Genomic DNA, 21171 nt, shown 5'->3' with positions numbered 1-21171 from the left:
CTAAACTGTCTTGCTGTGGAAGAAAGTTGGCACACTATATTTTGGAAAGATTTTCAGTAGGATTGCATTTACTTCCCAAAAGATCTTTAGAAAAAATAGTTGCAGCTTCTCAGGCTTATGCAGTAGGGAGAACACTGTCTTAACAGTTTTCAATTGTGTCCTGGAACGGGAACATCACATAAAATATTCTCAGTGCCTTAGGACCTGGGTGGAGAATTTTAAGGCAAGGTTTGCAGGGTTTCCTACACACTAGTTCTGGGTTGTTGAGCACAGTGAGGAGATAGTGACGAGCCTATGGTACATACATTAACTTGTTTTTCTTTTAAGACAAATTATATTAATATATGAGTTGTTTTTTCTATGCTAAAACTTCAGTATTTGGGTTTAATTGCTGTGTTAGTACTTCTCAATCATTAGGTGGATTTTGGTTTGCAGTGTGGGCACTTTCCTCTAAAAGGTTTCCATTACTGGCCTAAAGATGTTAATGAATAAGCTGTTACTATTAGTCATTTAATTGGTTTTCAGTCTTATTTACAGAAGCAAGTATTTCCTGGAGCAAGTCAGCAAGTTATCTGGTCTGGTCCCAGGACTGTTGAATATAGAAAAAACTTTCTTTCTTTCCATTCCAATTGAAATAAAAATGTTTGCCCCAAAATCTCCATTATCCCTAAAAATGCATTTTTCAGAATTTTGCATTCTGTAAGCACAGTGATAGCAATAGTTAACACTTGTATTTTATTTTATTTAACTTTACAGAAAGCATTCATATGCATCACATCTTTTGATATAAAAGCATGTTCATGAAGAAGTTAAATCAAGTGATTTCAGATACCCACTTTACAGATGAAGTAATAAACCTCAGGGAACTTCTTTAATTTTTCCTCAAAGTGTTTTTACTAGGAATTGTATTCCAATATATGGACTTCAAATCCATACTCTTAAACTGCACAGGCAGAGGTTTTATTATAGTATATTACATTACATTATTGTGGAGCATTTTGGGGGGGGGGAGTACCAGGAATCGAACTCATGACCTTGCACTTAAGAGGCAGGCGTTTATGCCGCTGAGCTAAATCCCAGCCCCAGAGCTTTTTTTTTTTTTTTTTTTTTTAAAGCATGTTATAAAACCTAGAGTTGATTTTGGAGCTTGTTTAATGTAATCTGGTTATGGGTCATTATAACTTGATCACAACTATAAACTTCCAAAATCATGTACCCCAGAAAGAGAAAGGTATAACTGGCTAACAGGAGAACAGCAATTAGCTGAGTATAAATCAACTGAGAAATAGGAAATAATGACTTCATGAGTGCAAAAATCACTACACAGCTCTTAGCCCTGGTTGCTAATAGCTCCTTAACGTGGGCAACCTAGAAGCAAGTTCCATGGTTTCCAAACCGTAAGCTCCGTAAGGTGAGATATATTTTTCAAGTGTGTGAAACCCCCTTCCCCCCGACTGATCAGGAAGTTATAAAGCTTTTCAAGGGGAAACTGACTGGTGGGGCATAATGAGCCATGTTACTTCCATTAATGAAATGAAATATGCCACATTTCTAAATGTCCCTTTGAATGGAAAATCCATCTAAACAGGTCTTTCCAGATTAAAAAAAAAAAAAATGCCACGATATCCTTCTGAACTGGAAAAGCACATTCTCTGTTCATCTGGGGGTGGGGAATCACAAAGTCAGATGAGGGACTATACCACTAATATAACTGATGAACATACGTAATGCACTATCTCTTGGAAACTGACTGTCCAAATAGATTAAGTAAATATCCACGCTGCTCAAAGAAGAATAATTTGATTTTCATGTGCTTTTCTCAAGGGGAGCCACACTTTAAATCAGGGGCTCTCAACCCTCAGAGTCTATCATAATCACAGGGGGAGCTTTGAAAATTCCTGATAGTCCGGCCTCAACCCCAACCACAAGACTTTTAAAACTCCCCACATGGCTTTAGTGCTGGCAGAATTGAGATCCAAACCTCTACATTAGTGGCTCTCAAAGTGTGGTCTCCAGATCAGCAGCATAACCACTTCTCCAACCCCATACCAGCCTCTCTGAATCAAAAACTCGGCTTGGGACCTGGTGATCTATTCTTTAACAGGCCCCAAGTGATTCTGAATGTTAAAATACAATTGAGAAGCACGACTCTAAATAGAAGAGCAGTGTCCTTCCACCTGCAGCTAAAGGAAACAGAAGCCTGACCTCCTCAAACAATTCTTGGGACTTGTGGCTTTTGTCTGAGCACAGAAGCCACTATTGACACATCTCCTAAGCCTCTGGCTTTCAGGTGAACTGGGAAGTGCCATGTCACCAATAAACGGTGGCTCTTAAAGATCAATGGGGACAGAAGTTACCGGACTTCAGTTGCAGGACCAGTGCCACAAGAGAGGCTGGTCTCATATGGAGCATCTACTGGGGTATTTGGGGTTTGCTGCCAGCACACCTTCTTCTGACTACAGGCCCAGGTTTGTGTTGAGAGATCTATTCCTTCCCTACTTGCAGTCCCTTGGTGGATTTTGTAAGCCAGACCAACCACATGAAGGCTTTGGCACTGTGGGCTTCAGCCCAGCCTTCCTGTCTGTCTCATCTACCAGACAACATCGGCTTTACCCGGGATGACATCCATTTCATCTACCATGCACTTTGGGAGCTTCCTCATTTCCAGTGACCCAAACCTGGACCCACCCCACTTCCTGTCCTCATGTCTTCTGGGCTCACTAACTCAAGCACCCTGTATTCAGCCCTTAGTCTCTTCTTCCAGTGTCTTTCCTTGAACACTCCTATGTCAATCCTTTTCGAACTGCACTTGTCCTTGCCATCTACTGTCTGCTGACTTCTTTCTCTTACCCTTTCTAAAATAATGAATCCCTTAATCTATAGTATAGAATTTTTAAAAAATGCACGTTGTATAACTTAAAGGACCTTCATCACCAGATGAGGTGGCACATGCCTGTGAAGTCAGCTACTTAGGAGTCTAAGCCTGGTGGAATGCAGGTTTTAGGCCAGCCTGAAAATAAAACCAGATGGTTCCTGTTCAAAAAAGAAAAAAAAATTTGAAGCACTAGAGATGTTGTTGAGCAGTTGAGTGTTTGCCTAGTATGTAAGGCCCTGGGTGCTGGGTGCAAACCACAACATCAAAAAACAAAAGCATTATAGCCAGGTGGAGGGGTGCAGGCCTTTAATACAAGCTACTCCAGAGACTAAAGCTGGAGAACCTCAAGTTCAAGGTCAGCTTGGGTAATTTACTAAGATCTTCTCTCAAAATAAAATGAAAAGAGCTGGGATGTGGTCTATAGAGAAGTGTTTGCTTGGCGTGTGCAAACCACTGGGTTTAATACCCAGTACAATAAGGAAGGAAGGAATAAGAGGAAAAACAGAAGAAAAGGAAATAAAGGAGAGAAAGAAAGAGCAAAGAAAAGAAAAAAGTCCAGTATCATTTGCCCTTTAGTATGGCCAAATGTAAGGAAGGAGGAAATTTAACCACATAAAACTGCAGAAAGTCAATGTAAATGAAATCTAACTTTAATCAATATTATCCCTAATATGAAAAGAACACTAAAATGAATTTGTTTGGGCAGAAATATTGGAATCTGCTCTCAGGAGCTAACATAATGCACCTAGAGAGACATACCTGTAAGTGGCTAGACTTTGGCATGATGGCTCCCAGAAATGTCATGGCTTCCAGGGTCAGGATGCCTTTGCTGGTTCTTACATTCCTTCTCCCCATAGTGTTTCATGCCTCGTAGGAACCCAGCCATACTGGTATATAAATTTTAGCTAACCCAGCTCTCAGAGAGTGGTGTGTTGGTGTCAGTATGCAGTATGAATAACTTAATTCATGTTATTGAAAATATCATTTTAACACATAGTATTTTACAAAATCATTGAGCTCTCTCTCTCTCTCTCTCTCTCTCTCTCTGTGTGTGTGTGTGTAAATGTTAAGCCTTTGAACACTGCTGTTCATTGCACTCTTGCAGCACATGCCAATGGGAACTGGTTGCATTTCAGGTGCTTTCTGTGCTACTGAATTGGATTGCAGAACTCTTAAATCATTCATCCCCAAAGGGAAGTAAAAGATTATAACTAAACTTAAGTCAAAAATTAGTTATTTGAGCCATCCCCAAATAAAGCAATTTTCTTTTTGGTTTGTTTGCCAACAGGATTTGTACTGTTGAGCTAAGAAGATTCTTTTGCCTGCTGTGCATAAGCCTTGGGGCACTGAGCAGAACAGCCTGTCTGCCTGAAGGACCACTGAGTCAGCTGTGGAGTCTTAGGTATTTTCCTGTCCCAAGGCACCTAGGATTTTTCCTCATTTTACAGATTAAAACTTTATTTTTCTGATTTCCCACCTTCCCAGGTGGTGCCTAAGAGGTATCTTAGGAGCATCTTGGGAATCTCTGGAATTCTCACAGAATTCCATCTACGGCGTGATGATGGGAAGAGCAGAATGGACACCCATTCTGCAGGTGCTGCAGGGCAACGGAGTCTGATCCCAGCTACAAGGACTTTCTGCATCAATTGAGCATGAATTCAAATAATGTTCTTTCACCTCACGAAATGTTAACATCCTGGGGATCACAAGTGTGTTACCAAGATGATCTAATTTGTTCTCTCTCTATGACTACTTGCTTTGTTGGGTAAATATCCAATTTTATCCATGTCTACTTCATTCAGTAAGGTGGAGCTTCTTGCTCCTGATGGAGGTTTGACCAGGGGCAGCAGGTGGGGCGACTCTACTCCAGATCAGCAGGCTCCTCCGTCTGAAGACCACCTTCACATCCTGTGCTGTGTGATTCCCACTGTTCTGGGATAGGTCCAGGAGGCCTTCATGGGGCCTGAAACACACACACAAGCCCCATGTTTGACTCTCAGAGGAACAGCAATTTTTTTTTTTTTCCGTATGAAGGATAACACCTCAGAATTTTTCGGCCTGAGTCAACTTTGCAGAGAAATGATCACTTAGTTGTCAGATCACCAGCTCAGCCCAATACAGTGACTTATTGCACCTGACCCACCTCCAGCAGTCCTCTCCCACAAACCTGTCACACTTCTAAAAAGGTGACATTTTAAGAGTCTGTTTATATAACTGCCAGGAGAACATTTATCATGAGGTGTAAACAAAAGAGACACAAGAGGGCAATGTTTTTCACCAGGTTTTCCAGAACTCTGAATCATGCCTCCCAAATATGCAGGGGCATCTCTGGAGACCCTGAATACCCCTCATGTGGGTAGAACAGGGCCCCTGTAGGGTAGACATATGCCCAAATGAAGACAAGGAGGGAAGTCCAGTCTGGTTGGGGTGCCAGGAGCCTCACATAGGTACTAAAGGGATTTCTTAAGAAGTAGGTTCTGAGGACATGTTTCTGAGTACAGCAGATAGCCAGATGTCCAGAAGTCAAGGGATTGTGGAGTTAAAATACCTCTGACTAATCACATTGGCCTCTAACATTACATTAAAGTATGACAGGCTTACCATGATTGGAAAATAGACTCTTCCTTCAGCATGAACAAAACAGAGGCAGAAGTCAGCATACTGAAGAAGTTACCATTGAAATGTTACCCATTAACGAAAAACAGACAAATACAGGTCTGCTGTCTTATCCCCCTGGAGGTCACAAGCCAGGCCATCTCTGATTCATCTCACAAACCAGGGAGATAAACTGTGCTGGGCCAACCAGTCTTGTGTTAGACTGCTGGAGCTCAGAGAAGTGCCAAGGTGAGACAGGTTCTGAGCACCTCAGGATACTCCCAGCAGTGGGCTCAGTCAACTGTTTATGGCCAAGCATGGATCCAATTCACTACTGGCCAAAGCATCACCTCCCTCTCCCACCCCCTTTCCTCTCTCCCCTTCCTCCTTCCCGTCCCCTTTCTCTCTCTCCCACAAAATGGAAATAGAGAACAGCAGGCAGAGGAGAGAAGCAGACAAATTTCATGGTGCTCTGGAAGTGATGTCAGAATTTTGCTCTTATTAGCCAAAAGCTACTTTGAGGAGCCACTTTCTGGCTAGTGGGCAGGGGACTAAAGTAACCAAAGTCCCACAGTAACATATTTATTTAGGTGACTGCTTCTTCCCTAGACTATGGGAAATTTCTAAGGCAAGAATCACATTTTAAGTCTGTCTTTTAAGACAATATATATTTTTAGGGTTATGAAACATACACACTTGTAAAAAATACAGAATGTGGCAAAAAACTAGCTTTTAGAGTAATATTTGGAACATAATAAGCAGTCAATATAAGGTGAAGGGTGAAGAGAGGGGTGAAGGAAAGAAATAAGTGAGGAATATGGGTAGTTGTCACATTGGTCCCCTTGTTAAAACGTCCATAATTCATCAGGGCACATGGGTACTGTGAGCCATGAGGTGCTAAATCTGTGGGGATGCTCTGTGCAAAAGTCGCCTGCACCTCTGGCTGGCACCCTTGTGTCTGTACTCAGGAACTTATGGGAGGTGTAAAGGGAACTTGCTAGATAAGTGGGAAGTGAGATTACCTGGCTTAGAGAAAACAAGCCTAGGAAAGAATGTGAAAATTAGCAAGGTATTACTATATTCTTTGTAAAAGGTAAAATGTTTATTAGAGAAAAGCTAGAAAATAAGAATGAATCTCCTTGAGTCCTTGCCCTATTGATATTTTGGCATATCCTCTCCAAGCACATTTTCTAAATGTGCGTTTTTGTCATTTGTTCTTTTGCATCATTGACCTTGTGCTCAGTCCATGAGGGGGCATGGCCCACCAGCAGTGGGAAAACCCAGGAACCCATTAGTACTGAGATAGACAGAATGGGATGGCACACAAAATGCAGAAGTGTATCAGGCCCAGGGGAGGCAGGCATTGTTCCATGCAGGCTTTGTTTCAGTAATAAAATATATACATATTTTGTTACTAGGTCCTGGCCACACTTTAGAATAGTTTAGTGTAGGTTGTAGTCAAAAAGCTTGAGAAATATTGTATCTAATATTTATGTTTCATTAATTAGCTTATTGAGAAATTGCTTACACATTATTACATGTTAATGAAATATTATGATTAGTAGTTTAATGTGCCATCAAGTGGATATGCCATAGTTTTCCTAATTTTTCCCCTACTGCTAGAAATTTACTTTCATCATTAGAAATAATACAGAAAAATATCTTTCTGCATGGTTTTTTTCCACTTTAAATTCTAAAGAGTAGAGCGATTATATCAAAGGATATCATTTTCATGTGTAGCCAGGATGGAATTTAACAGGCTATGTAACTCGGAAATATAATTTATTTGTAACTGAACTTAACTAGCTCCCACTTCCTTAATTTCTCTTAATTTGCAGAAAACATAATCTCATAACTTCAAGATAAATTAGTCCCTCTGGTTTAAAATTCTATTTGTTCTTAGCAACTATTACATCAATTTAGGATTTTTGCTTCTCCTGGTGGCTTTCCCACAGTGGTGTCTAAGCTCAGGTGAAGCCCTCATAGGTACAAATCTGGTCCAAAGTTACCTACTGGCTTTGATAATCTCCTCTTAGGTGTAACAGGTCACTCCAGATCTTGGGCACCACTTTGTCCCCGCTGTATCCTGTATCCCTGCCTGTGGCCTTGAACAATCCTGTGCACACACTCTGCCTTCTCCCATCATCTGGAGGCCCCTCCCAGCGCTGCTACCCACTTTGAGCAAGCTCAGAAACAGCTCAGGATGTTGCAAAGCCACCTGCACATTCATCCTCCTCAACATCTTCCCAGTCACTGTTCCTCCAACGTCGGGGTGCCATTTACAAGCCTGGCTTCTCCACAGTTTTTGGTTACTCCCAGGGTTCTCCTCTGAGACTAAGCCATGATATCTCCCACTTTACGATCCTCCATTTATCTGGGTATTTCCATTCTCCAAGTTTGTGCTGGCCATGGAATTGTGCTGCATGGATCTTCTTTAAGAAAGTAACATGCCCTCCAGGTACAAGAACATCATTAGCTCTCTACTGTCATTTATCCTTCAGTCTTTTCCTCAGTGTTTGAGCTGATGCCATACTTTTCCCAGAAAAGGCACAAGACAGTGCCTGTCCCAAGACAGGCACAAGACTGAGCCATTGCTGCTCAACATGGTCTTCTTTTAGAAGGTACTCTTGCTCTAGACTTGCCACAAGTTGGCAGACTGTCAGACTGTCATTGTACTCTGAAGCTCTTGTTACCCAGGACTCCCCCTTTTATCTTTCTTAGGTGCTGTATTGCTTTTTCCCTCCCCTCAAAAACTTTATCTTGAGGTTCCAACAACCCCAAATCCTTTTTTCTTGGAGGGCTGGGCCTGAGGTCTCTTCTATTCCCCCTCCAGTTCTTTCTCTCCTGTCACTGTGGTGAACAAACGAATTTGACAGTATTCTCCTTTTTATGATATAAATATCCAGCTTACCTTACTCCAGAGCATTCACTCTATTGGGTACCACTGCATGCTGGGCAGAGCATGTGCTTTCTTTCACCTTGAATCACATTGTGTACTTTCTCTCATACTGAATCTTCAAAACCACCATTTCACTTTACGGAAAAAGAAAGTTAGGCTCAGTGAAGTACAGCAGGCCCAGCCAACAGACAGGAATTATGATTTCCTCCCTTTCTTCCTTTTTTCCTCTTCCTTCCTTCTCTCCTTTCTCTTTCCCCTTCTTTCTATTTTTCCTTCCTCTTCTTGTTTTTTCCTTTTTGCTTGAATTCACTTAGCCCTTTGCTGGCCATTGATATGTTGCTGATATGATTGGTGACTATGTTGAAAAAAATAAAGAAAAATTAATTTTCATATTTTCATTGAGTCAGAGCTCTTGACTGAATGCTCCTTCAAGTCAAATTAGAATTCACTGATTACAAAAGGCCTCAGGGAATTGTTAATCATCATAACTTTGACAAAATATCTGGGAAGATGTGGCTCACATATGACACAAAAGGAGTTTGTATTTGAGTTGAACTGATTTTACGATACAGAAACTTTAACAGCAAAGGTAAAACTCTAATGGGTTCATCTAGCCCGGAATCTATGAATTCTACAATGACAAGGCGAGGTGTCAGCGATGGATAGAGATACACTAGTGTTGAGTGAAACCCCGAGGAATTCTCAGAAACTGGTTCTTTTGTGAAAACGGCTTATCAGTTGTACAGGTAACTGGGGGAAACAAAGCAGATGGTTCAGGCTGGGCCGGTAGGGCATGGCTGCTGTTCCACAGTCCAGGTGAGTTTGACACTGAGCCCACATTCTGCACACGTGGGCTGCTAGTAGTCTAAGCAGCACTGCACCTGGGGTATGAATCTAGGAGTGTGTCTTGAACTTAGTGTGCACACAAACAGAGGGCATCTTGTTGCATGGATTCTAATCCTGTAGGTCTGGGTGGGGCCTAAGACTCTGCATTTCTCATAGGCCTCTATGCTTAATGCCAGAGACACAGACAATTTGTTGCCTCTATCTCCACCAACATTTTCAAAAATTCCAGAAGGTTCAATGATGCTAGCAACTTTGAAATTTCGCACTGAAGAAAATTATTAGGAAGCAAATCTCTACCCATTAGAGGCCATTAAAGGTTTGTTTCTGTGAAGCTATCATCTTTGTAACCTAAAGCAAATATTTCCTAATGAGAGGATTTTGGCTTTAAGATGATTTTATTTTACAGACAAACATGGCATTAAATGCTTTGAATCAATGAATGTATTACTTTCCAGTTTTCTTTTAATCCTCCTGAGTGTATCAAAGGGAAAGACTGTGCTAGGTGTCGAGGATTTTGCTAGGTTTTTGAACACTTACTTTGCTCCCTACATCAGGAAATGATTAGTGGCCAACAAAACAACAGACAAACCAACTCAGACCCCCACACTGACTGCCCTGGCCTAGCAGTCAGCAGGCGGTGTCTCACTGCTCTGCTCAGCAGCCTTAGGGAGGCTGGCCCTCCTGTTGGGCCTGAAACTGCTCTTCCGGATGGCTGGGGGCGGTAAGGCTTTGTGTCTGTACCCAACATAGGCCCCAGTCAACATTCAGAGGGAAAAATGCATTCTCTCCCAGGGACTCCAAAATCTTTTTCCCCAAAAGCCTCCACAAAAATGTCCCCCTCATGTTTCATCAGCATAGATTGGTTCATGTAGCCTGTCGTGAAATTTCAGTGGGCCACAGTGACCCCAAGCCTTAGCCCTGGTGCTTGGCAAATGGATGAAAGCAGGGTGGTTAAAACCAGAATTTTTCTGTCTCCTTGTCAACCAAAACACAGTAGGCCCCTGGCCATGTGTCTCCCAGCAGGCAGCGGGGACTGAGTTGAATCAAGTGAGGTTGTTGGTTTTATTTCTTTTCCCACTTGCCTTCCCTAGATGGTAAAGGGTACTGATTTCCTACTTACAGTTTGTAAAAGAATTTTTTAAATTTCTTAAGTTTTAGTTTTTATATGTAAATTAATATATAGAAAATACAAATTAAAGAACAGGGCCAGATGTGGTTGTGTAAACCCCTAAGCCCAGCTACTGGAGTGCCTGAGGTGGGGCAGTCACAAGTTTGAGGGTAACTGGGGCAACTTAGCAAGACACTTTCTCAAAATAAAACAAACAAGATGGTAGTGTGGTTCAGTGACAGTTTGTCTAGCATTTACAAGGCCCTGTGTTCCAACCCTAGTACCAAAACAAAACAACACATGATATGTGATTGTGGGAAATATTATGAAGGTCATGGCAAAATGAGAAATTTGCAACATTCACGTGTCTTCCTAGATAACAGAAGTTTGGGTCTTCTAAGGTTAGTCTGAGAGACATCTTCAGGGTCTCAGTTCCTGCGGTTATAGTCTGATGATCACGACACAATTGGTTTTAGAACAACCAGGTAGTTTTGATAAACACGAATGCCTGGATTCTGTCCTGCGCTGCCAACAGGTGGCCTCGCATAGTATCTGGTGGTGTTTGTTTCACACACTCTCTGCAGCCTATTCTGATGTAAAGCCAAGGTGAAACTGTAATTGAAAACTTTAGAGAATCCTTTTGAAGCTGAAAATTTAAGGACAACCTGAATCTGGTTTGGCCCCATCACTAGGTTGACTCCGTCCCAGAAAACATATCTTGCCTCATATTTGCATCTGCTCTCAGTCCAATCAAGAAGGTAAGTATAAGCACTGTGGCCAGAGATCCAAAGGTTCAAAAGCATCATTTAGGTGGATGAAATACATTTTGAAAATACTATTTCCCAATCCTTGCTCTCACATTAAATGTATAAAGACAGTTATAAATGCGAGAAGATAATGTGAGCTGTTTCTAATGTGTGTTTTGAAAGAATGAATTAGAGCTTGGCATACAGTTTTTAAGAGCTATTTTAAAAACCAGTGTTCATTTTGTTATTACATTCTTGTTGATATAAAAAGTATTAATCAGGGCTTGTCTAGCTTCCAACTTCAGCTGTTCATCAGCTCTAGATTTAGCTAAGTGCTTTAAAACAAGGGTAGCCTCTCAGATACCGGAGTGGCTGTGGTTTCTATGTGTAATTGTTGCCAAATTAACTTAAAAGGTCATATATTTATGTATGAGTGCTTTTATGGGTGTTGCTTATGGTATTCACAAAATTATATACCTTGGTCTTCACTAGTTAATAGTAAGATCAATCCAAGAGTAGCCTAGTACTTTGGAAGTGGTTCATCTTCCACTTCCAGAATTCCTCCTCTTAAAATTTCACTTGGAGTTTTAGTCTTTTTTCTGTGTCATGAGAGCATTAATGTTTTTAAATTCAGCAACCTTGCAGCTTAAATGAATGTTAAGATAGCTAATAAGATGGATAAAAGAGGTAACTTGAAACAGAGAGATAGATATTTGGCAAATGAGAAGATAACCAAGAGAGATGAAGGGAAGGAGGAAGCAGGGAAGGAAAAGGGTGCATAAAATGAATTAAAATGTGATATGTGTATGTACCAACTCCCTATGATGAATGTAATTACTGTGTACTGCAATTATGTACTAATAAAAATAAGATTTTTAAAAATTTGCCCCAGTTTCTGTGTAAAAGCCAAAGATGAAATGCCAACAAAAGCTCACAACATGGCAGAAACCCAAGGAAAGAATGAAATGAACTCTTTGCAGTTCTGAGAGGTGCAGTTTCACTAAGGATGCCCCTCTAAGGCTCTAGTCTTAGACCACAAATGACTGATTTGTTGCAGATGGATGAATTATCAGATGAAGACAATGTGTCATCAGCATTTCCCCATCAATACTCATTTACTCAAAAGCATCTATCAAGTACATATATGTGCCAGGCTTGGGCACTGAGATAGCAGATGCAAGCATAAATATCTCTCTGGGAAGTCCAGGTCAGGTCAAAAGGCAAAATATTTGACTCCAAAGAGCACTCCTAGGGGAATGAAGTTGACATCCAGTCTGACAAGAACTAAGCTTGCGATGAATGAATGTGGCTCCTCTAAGACAAAAAGCTACTGGAGATCACAACAAGCACAGAGACCTTAGCTTAGAAGGATAAATGTTCCCTGATGGCGTCAGAGGGCCTTTGTCCTTGCACACTGTCATGTATCTGCATTGCCTTTGGTCTGGCAGCAAGACCCTCACCTACAGTGTGTCTCTTGTCCTGCCCTCCTGCCCACCATCACTCCTTGCACCATCCCCTGCCCCAGCCTTACAAACTTCCATCAGCCTGCCTTCCTGATGCCTGTTTCAGGAGCCCACATCCTTACTCCTTATATCTTTCTTGTAAGCCATTAACAAGGAAGCTTACTTTAATGTTTCAGAATCATGCCCGAATTTTATTTTTATATACTAGAAAAAACTTTCACATAAAAATTTTTCTTTAAGAATAAAAAAAAAACCCCAAAGCATAAGTAATTTGAAGAGCAAAATAAAAGTTAGATGATAAGAAGTAGGGAATAGGTAGTATGTAAATGGTTAGAGGACTTAGGGATAGAGGGAGAGGGCAGGAAAGGGATTGGGCTGGGAAGTAAAAAGAATTAAGATGTATACCAATTCCTCACAGTGAATGTATTCATTGTGCACTGCAATGCATCCAAATAATTAAAATTTTAAAAAGATTTAAAGTACAAATAGGAAGATTAATAGTAACATATCACTAAGGTTATATTTCTTAATGTAACCATAAATTTATATATGACCTTAGACCATGATATACAAATATTTGGATATTGAAAAATACAAAAAATATGACTGCAGAGCATCAACAGTATTCCTATTACAGAAGTATCAGAAGAATGCATTGTATGACCCTACTTCAAGTAGGAGAGCAAAATCTAGCATCCTTTAAGTGTGATAGCAGGTAAACAGGATGCTTAATTCCAGGAAGAATCCATGTATTGGCACTTGTTAGCCAGGCAAATTGTGCGTGTGTGTGTGTGTGTGTAGATGGTCACATTTTTTATTTTAAAGAAAAAAAATGCAGAAAAGTTATAATGCAATCAATCAAGCATGCAAACAAACAAGAAACAGTAAAAGCCAAATGATGGCAACAAGAATCCTATAGTGATATAGGATTTCAAAATAAGATGATCGAATTTAACAATGGTTATTATAGTACATACTGTTATCTTCAAATAGTTGTTCAGCTGCAACAGCCTCCTTGCTACTGGCTGTGCTTGGCAGACTCTGGAGTTCTAAGTAAGCAAGCAGTCACTGGTTCCAGAGGCTGGGCGGCCTGGGGTGAGTTCCCCCTAGTCCAGCTAGTTTGGGATGCTTGCTTGGCCTTGGACAGGGAACTTCGTGGCTTTCGGGTGCACTGGACCGAAGGGGCCTGCAATGGTCTCCCCACTCCCAACCATGCTTGGTGGACTCTGGAGTTCTAAGCAAGTGGGCATCATCAGTTCCAGAGGCTGGGCTTGAGCCGGCCTGCCCCACCCCCAGTGACCCTCTCTTAATCCAAGGAACTGGGTGGCCAGAGTCCCAGGAGCTGAGGACATAAAAGAGGATTTCCAACAGGCCCTTGGGGAAACCTTGGAATAACACTTGAAACACAGAAATATAGGAAAATGACAAAATTAAAGACCAAATTACAATCTCAAACTTCCAGTCCATCCCAAGAAACCTTAGGAGCTATGTACGTAGAAGAAAATAAATGCCACACACCTGAAATATTGGACATAATAGCAACTGAAATAAAGAAGCAGCTCTGGGAAGCTTTAAAGGAATTCAAACTAGAAATAATATTCCAGGTAAAAGAAGAAATGATAAAAGAAATGAAAGAGATGCTGAACATATCTAAAGAAGACACAGTTAAAACATTGGACAAACTAAACAAAAAGGTAGAATCCCTGGATGAACAATATAAGAAACAAACATAGTACATAAAGCTGATGCAAAGAGATATACAGGAAATCAAAAATGCCATTGAAAGCTGTAAAAACTACCTCAATGAAAGTGAAGATAGAATTTCAGAACTTGAAGACAAGATTGCAGCTAGTGAACAGGAAAGGAAAGATCTTTTAAAAATAACAAGGAATCAGGAAATAACAATTCAACAGCTGCAATATAATGCAAAGAAAAACAACATAAGATTGATAGAGATAAATGAAAAAGAAGGAGACAACCTAAAGAATGTCAAGAGGATATTTAGAGAAGTAATAGCTGAAAATTTCCCCAACATGAGATCGGAAACTGATATCAGGATCAGTGAAGCATATAGAACTCCAAATAGCCATAACCAAAATAAAACTACACCCAGAGACATATAATAATCACCATCCCAGAAATCCAACAAAAGAATAGAATATTAAAAGCTATCAGAGAGAAAAGACAGATCACCTATAAAGGAAAACCTATCAAAATTACAGCAGACTTCTCAGCATAAACAATAAAGTCAAGAAGAGCATGGAGTGAAGTATTTCAGATCCTAAAGGAAAATGATTTCCAACCTAGACTGATGTACCCTGAAAAACTGTCCTTCAAAATGGATGGATAAGATACTTCATGACAAACAACAGCTGAAGAACTTCATGATCACCAAGCCTACCCTGCAAAGAATACTGAAAGACAGTTTAGATACACTTAGGAAAAAAGCTCTAAGCAAAGCAGACAGTTAAACAGAACAGAAAGATAAAGATACAACAGCAGAAAAATAACATGTCAATAATATACCAGCATGTAACAGTTATAACCATTAATGTAAATGGTCTCAATGCACCAATTAAAAGAAATAGACTGGCAGAATGGATCAAGAAACAAAATCCATCCATATGCTGTCTACAAGAAACCCAGCTAATCCAAAAGGGTACTCATAGACTGAAAGTCAAAGGATGGAAAACAATACTTCATGCAACAGGAACCCCTGCCCCCCCCCAAAAAAAAGCGGGAGTAGCTATTCTGTTTGCAGACAAGGTGAACTTTAAACCGATAATAATCCTAAGAGATAAAGAAGGTCACTACATATTGGTTAGGGGAAAACTTCAAGAGGAAGAGATAACTATCTTAAATATATATGCACCAAATCCCAGAGCACCCAGTTACATAAAACAAGTATTAACAGAAATGAAAAACCAAATTAGCAGTAACACAATTATAACAGGAGATCTTAACACACCATTGACACCAAGGGACAGATCAACCAGACAGAAAATCAGGGAAAATTATAATACACTGAAAAAAGAAATTGAAGAAGATCTCAGAAAGTGGAAAGACATCCCTTGCTCATGGATAGGAAGAATAAATATTGTGAAAATGGTCATTCTCCCAAAACTGTTATACAGATTCAATGCAATCCCAATAAAAATACCACCAACATACCTCATAGATCTAGAGAAAGTAGATGTACTACTCCTAAAGTACATCTGGAGTGAGAAGAGACCTAGAATAGCAAAGACAGTTCTAAGCAGCAAAGGCAAGGCAGAAGGCATCACAATCCCTGACTTGAAGTTACACTACAAAGCAACAGTAGTAAAATCAACATGGTACTGGAATCAAAACAGAGCCAAATATCAGTGTAATAGATTAGAAGATACAATCACAACTACAAACACACTCAACCACCTTATCTTTGATAAAGGGGCCAAGCAGGTTCACTGGAACAACGACAGTCTCTTTAATAAATGGTGCTGGAAAAGCTGGCTCTCCATTTGCCGAAAACTAAAACTAGACCCGTGCCTACCACCATGTACTAAATTAAAATCTAAATGGATCAAAGATCTGAATATTAAAACAGAAACACTAAATCTATTGAAAGACAAATTGGATAAAAACCTTAAGACATAGGGGCAGGTAGAGAATTCATGAACAGGACTCAAACTGCACAGGAAATACTTCCCAGAATCAATAACTGGGATCACCTCTTATTAAAAAGTTTCTGCATGCCAAAAGAAATCTCCAGCACAGTGAAAAGAAAACCCACAAATTGGGAAAAAATCTTTGTGAACTGTCTCTCAGACCAAGGACTTCTGTCTAAAACATATAAAGAATTTTAAAAAATCAGACCTCCAAAATTCAAAGATCCAATCCAAAAATGGGCATCTGAGATAAATACACAATTCTCAGATGAAGAAATACAATTGGCAAATAAATACATGAAAAAATGTTCATCATCATTACTCATTAGAGAAATGCAAATTAAAACCATACTGAGATTCGATCTTACTCCTGAAAGAATGGCCAGGAACAAGAAAACCACCAACACCAAATGCTGGAGAGGCTGTGGGGAAAAAGGAACTCTCCTATACTGTTGGTGGGAATGTAGACTGGTGCAACCATTGTGGAGGTCAGTCTGGAGATTTCTCAAAAAGCTGGGGTTGGAAGTCCCATTTGTTCCAGCTATTCCACTTCTAGATATATTACCAGAAGAACTGAAAAAGCACCACGGTGATATATGTGCACCCATGTTTATAACAGCAAAATTTGTAATAGCCAGATCTTGGAAACAACCCAAGTGTCCATCAACTGAGGAATGGATAAAAAAAGTTGTGGTATTTCTATACAATGGAGTACTACTCAGCTATAAAGAAGGATCACATTGAAATATTTATAAATAAATGGGCACAGCTTGAGACCTTACTCATAAGTGAAATAAATCAAACTCACGTGTATGAATACCAAATAGTTTCCCTATTGTAAGAAATGATTCAAATATATAAAACTATGTGGTAATCATGATTCCCCATTATATGACTTTGAAGCCTTATAAAGTTTTCACTCATCAATTGGAATGGTTTTATTCTGGGCTGTTTGATTTTATTACCTGTGATGATATGAACAGTTATTTTGAAGAAAACAAGACATTATAGTAGCTAGGGCAGATTTAATATCATCTTGTTTTGAAGTCCCATCAAACTTGTTCTTCTGTCTCCATTGGTTTTATCATGTTGTATCTTATTGGATTTTAATTATATGTGATAGTATAAACAAACTTTTTATAGGCAAAGAGATAATATAGAAACCATCGTTCATTTTCTGTTAGCTGGTTCTAAATATCCTGTAATATTTTCATCCTCCTGAATGGTTTTACACTGTCTTCATATGTTTGATGCTATAGTATACAAAGTTATACTCAAATGTTTCAAGGAAAGAAACACTATGGTATCTACTATTAAGTGGATTATCTTGTGGTGAAACACTATGTTACTTAAATTGTTCTATTCTGACCTGTATTGTTATGTCCTCTTTTATCTCAATCCCCCCTTTTAAAAATTTATTTATTTATTTTTATTATTTTTTTGATTAAGGGAAATTTTTTTTTTAATTAGCAGGATATATTATAGTAACTTTTTTTGATTTCCTATTAACTTGATTTGAAGCCCTACATTGTTCTCACCTTCTTGTTTTGACTGATTTTACTCTATTCTGATCTGTTTGATAGTATCAAGTTTGAGGGTATAGGCAACTACTTTGAAGGCAATAAGATTCACTATGATGCCCATTCTGGTTTGACTATTATCTTCTTTTGAAGTCCTGTAATGTCACAATGTTTAGGTTTTATCGGTTTTGTTCTGTACTATTTTGTTCAATTTTATTATAACTGATGATATAGGCAATTCTTTTTAAAGGTAGCAAGAGGCATTATGGTAACCATTGTTGATCACCTTGTATTCTGTTTTTACATCCTGTGCTATGTCCATCCTTTGTTTTGACTGACTCTGCTTTGCTTTGTCACATTTGGTTTTATTCTCTTCCCAAAAAAAAAGTAATAACAACTGTGGGAATAATAAAACCCAAAATGTGTAATTGTTATTGTAAAAAAGAGAGGAAAAGAAAATGCTCTAAAGGACACAACTGCAAGTGAGTTTGGGTGTGTAAGATAGATGACCATATTACTGTTTTTGTTGGATTATTGAACACAAATATTTGCAGTCTCACTGTTTGAATGTCCACTTTGTATGCTTTAATTTTGTAACTTGAACAACTATTTCTGAGATGGAAATATGTAATCTATTAACTAGTGACTTCTTACTGTTTATTTTTTTGAAATTCTGAAATTCTAGTACCCTTTTACTGTTTTGGTTTTTTTTCTTTAAGTAAAATTTTTAAAAAAATAGTTGCTCAGATTACCAGATACAGGAATATAAAACTGATCAAACAATATGATTTCCCTCTGAGCAGTTTCTCTTTTACCATATTTATTGTAACTTTTGGATCTTACTTAGTTTCAGTTTCTTATGCTATTAAGACAATACTATGTGCATTGTAGTCTGATTTATTTCACTTATGAGCAGGTCTTTAGTTGCATCTCTTTACCTATAAAACCTCAATTTCACCCTTCTTTGTAGCTAAATTGTATGCCATTGTAAAAAATACATCTTTTTTTATCCATTTCCCAGCTGACGGGCATTTGGGTTGTTTCTAAGATTTAGTGACTACAAATTGTGCAACTATAAAATAGATGCACATATACCACTGTGACATGACTTTTTCAATTTTTTTCTGGGAAAATACCCAGGAGGAGAATAGCTGAGTTGCATGGAACTTACAATCCTAGTTTTTTTGAGGAATCTTCATGCTGATTTCCACAGTGGTTGCACCGGTCTGCACTCCCACCAACAGTGGAGAAATGTTTCTTTTTCCCTGCATCCTCGCCAACATTTGTTATCAGTTGTTTTCTTGATGGCAGCCATTCTTTCTGGGGTAAGATGAAATCTCAATGCTGTTTTAATTTGCATTTCTCAAATGACCATTGATGGTGAACATTTCTTCATATATTTATTTACCACTTATATATCTTTATCCAAGAAATGTGTGTTCATCTCAGATGCCCATTTTCAGAGAGGTTCTTTGAATTTGGGGGGTTTGATGTTTTTCAATTATTTGTATGTTCTGGATATAGGTCCTTTGTCTGAGGGATTGTTAAAATTCTAAAATTCTTTCCCATTCTGTGGATTAAAATTCTTTCCCATTCTGTGGGTTTTCTTTTCACTTTGTTGATGATTTCTTTTGAATTGGAAAAACTTTTTAGTAACGTGAGATCCCAGTTGTTGATTCTTTGAAGTATTTCCTGTGCAGTTTGCATTTTATTCATGAATTCTCTCCTTACCCCTGAGTCTCCAAGATTTTTACTTACCTTGTCTTCCAGTAGATTTAGTGTTTCTGTTTTAATATTTAGATCCTTGATCCATTTTGAATTTAGTGATTTTAGTGTATTGTGATAGGCATGAGTCTATTTTCAGTCTTTGGCATGTGGAAAGCCATTTTTTTCCAACACCATTTATTAAAGAGGCTATCTCTTTTCCAGAACATGTTTAGACCCTTTGTCAAATTATAAGGTCATTGAGTGTCTTTGTAGTAGTGTTTGCATCTTCTAATCTCATTCCATCGATCCTCAGGTCTATTTCTTTGTCAGTACCATGCTGATTTTATTACTGTGGCTTTGTAGGATAGTTTCAAGTCAGGAATTGAGACACCTCCTGTGTTGGCTTTGTAGCCCAGAATTGCCTTTGGTATTCTAGGTTTCTTCTGTTTCCAGATAAATTTTAGGAATATTTTCTCTAGATCTGTAAGGTATGTTAATGGTATTTTGTTTGGGATTGTATTGAATCTGTATAGTGGTTCTGAGAGTATGGCCATTTTCACAATGTTGGTTTCTGTCTAGCCAAGAGCAAGGAATATTCTTCCATTTTGTAATATTTTCTTTAATCTTATTTTTAAGAGTAGTATAGTTTTCAGCATATAGGTCTTTTACAGTCTTGATTAGGTTGATTCCTAGTTATTTCATTATTTTAGATGGTATTGTGAAGGGTGATATTTCCATAATTTCTCTCTCAGTGAGTTTTTTGTTTGTGTACAGGAATGCTATTGATTTTTGAGTGTTGACTTTGTATCCAGCTATGTAACTGAATTTGTTTATTACCTCTAGGAGTCCTTTAGTGGAGTTTTTGGGATCTTCTGTGTAGAGTATTATGTCATCTGAAATGATAATTTAATTCCTTCTTTTCCTATTTTTATTCATTTTATTTCTCTCTCTTGTCTGATTGCTCTGGCTAATATTTCCAGAACTATATGGAGTAAGAATGGTGATAGTGGACATCCTTGTCTTGCTCCTGATTTTAGAGTGAATGTTTTCAGTTTTTGTCCATTTATCATAATGTTGGCTGTTGGATTGTCACAAATGGCCTTTGTGAGACTGAGGTACATACCATCTATTCTGAGTTTCTGTAGGGTTTTTATCATGAGAACATGTTGGACTTTATCGAAAGCTTTTTCTGCTCTATTGAGATGATCATTGTGATTTTTATTTTCGGCTCTGTTCATGTGGTATATCACATTTATTGATTTGTGTGTGTTGAACCATCCCTGCATGCCTGGGTTATACACCACTTAGTTGTGGTGTATAATCTTGATCATTTGCTGCATTCTATTTGCCAATAATTTATTGAGAATCTTTGCATCAAAATTCATTAGTAAGATTGGCTTATAGTTCTCCTTTTTGGTTGGGTCTTTCTCTGGTTTTAGATTCAGAGTGGTACTTGCCTCCAAGAATGAGCTAGGGAGGACTGCTTCTTTTTCAATTTCATTGAAGAGTTTAAGGAGTATTGGCATTAAATATTTTCTACATTTTTTTTATAGAATTCAACTGTGAATCCATCAGGACCTGGGCTTTTCGTTGTTGGTAAGTTTTTAATCACATTTTTGATTTCAGTAGCTGGTATTGGGTTATGCAAAATTGTTAAATCTTCTTGATTGAGCTTTGATAGTTCATATGTTCCTCGAAGTCTTCCCATTTTCTCTATGTTTTCCACCCTGTGTGAGTAGAGATTTTCAAAGTAGGTGTTCATGAT

This window comes from Cavia porcellus, unplaced genomic scaffold, assembly GCF_034190915.1.
Source record: "Cavia porcellus strain 051 isolate PalLab524CR breed Dunkin Hartley unplaced genomic scaffold, mCavPor4.1 scaffold_5, whole genome shotgun sequence".
NCBI lineage: Eukaryota > Metazoa > Chordata > Mammalia > Rodentia > Caviidae > Cavia > Cavia porcellus.
This window is presented reverse-complemented; position numbering follows the sequence as displayed.